Below are 1,675 nucleotides of genomic sequence, written 5' to 3'. Positions count from 1 at the left end.
CTCAGAAATCCTCCTGCCTCTGCCTCCCAAGTGCTGGGATTAAAGGCGTGTGCCACCACGCCCGGCTCTAAAATTACTTTAATAAAAAGTAATGTTCCAAGGTTTTAAGTAAGTTTTAATTTAACTTTAAACAAGTGATCTTATATTTTGACCAAAAAAACCCAAATGAGTTTAAATAAAACTAATATACTTAACTGAAAAGCACTTCTACTATTTATTATATGGTTAAACTTATATATGAAATTTCTCTCTTGGTGCTCTATTTGGTTTTATTTTACTTCTTATTTTATTATTAATTTTTTTTGCTTTTGTAAGTCACTAATGAGTCATTTGATTTCTTGTTGTAAAAGAATTATTACTCTCATGCTCTATTTAATTTTCTTTATCTTATGTGTTTTTTGTTTTATTATAGCTTTTATTTTCAAAGTCAGAGTAGCTTCAGTAGGGGAAAGATGAAAATATGTGACTTAATCTGCTATATTCTAATAGAACTCAGATTTTCCTCATTAGGCTATTTCAATTTGAGACTGGGCTCTGAGGAACAGGGAATAAGAATAATAAAGATCAACAGAATAAAATATTATCAATATACCTAGTGCTATGTATTGTCGTGGTGGCGCATGCCTTTAAACGCAGCACTCGGGAGGCAGAGGCAGGCGGATTTCTGAGTTCGAGGCAATCCTGGTCTACAAAATGAGTTCCAGGACAGCCAAGGCTACACAGAGAAACCCTGTCTCAAAAAAAAAAATTCTAAATAAGTCATTTTATTTAAACTCAACAGCAGTCTCAAGTTATAAATGTCATTATTTGAAGGCAGTCATTCTTAATTTTCTTCAGTTAAGCCTTCTCTAGACATAATATTAAAAGTATGGGACTCATGTGTTAATGAACTCAAAATAACCATCCATATTTTAAAACTTTATGAACTGTGATAAATATCTATATATTTATAGTTATTTGCTTTTAATTTTGACTAATTTAATTATTTTCTTATATAGAATTTTAAGATACTGTCATGAATCAAATAAAATTAAGAGTTTTGGACAATTATATAAATAGGAACAAAATTTGACTTGCATCCCTAATATAACTCAATGCTCCTTGCACCTCAGTAAGTGCGTAGACTAATGCACACATAATAATTTCCTACTGGGAAAGCACATTATAAAGTCTGTAAACTGTACTTGATCTCTCTCTCTCTATCACACACACACATACACTAACAAGTATAGAAAACTTTCACTAGAAAAGAATAATTTTCAGAGAACACAGCTGCATTAAGAAGAATGCGTAATGCTTTTATTATTTAAAATAATTGAATAAGAGAAAAATATTTGATTCAAAGTGCATATATACCACCTAATTTACACTAAATGAAATAATTTATATGAATGAAAGTATTTTATAAATACAAAATAATTATGGTGTGATATAGAAAAACATACAGCTGATGCATACTTGCTAATAATTTTTTCATGACTATATTAAAGATAAAAGGCTACTGATTACAGGAACTCTTTTATTTTTTATTTATTTTTTTAATTTTTAATATTTTTTATTACATATTTTCCTCAATTACATTTCCGATGCTATCCCAAAAGTCCCCCATAGCGCCCCCCACTTCCTTACCCACCCATTCCCATTCTTTTGGCCCTGGCATTCCCCTATATTGGGG

Source organism: Mus caroli, chromosome 5 (genome assembly GCF_900094665.2).
Source record: "Mus caroli chromosome 5, CAROLI_EIJ_v1.1, whole genome shotgun sequence".
Taxonomy (NCBI): Eukaryota; Metazoa; Chordata; class Mammalia; order Rodentia; family Muridae; genus Mus; species Mus caroli.
Note: the sequence above shows the minus strand (reverse complement) of the source record.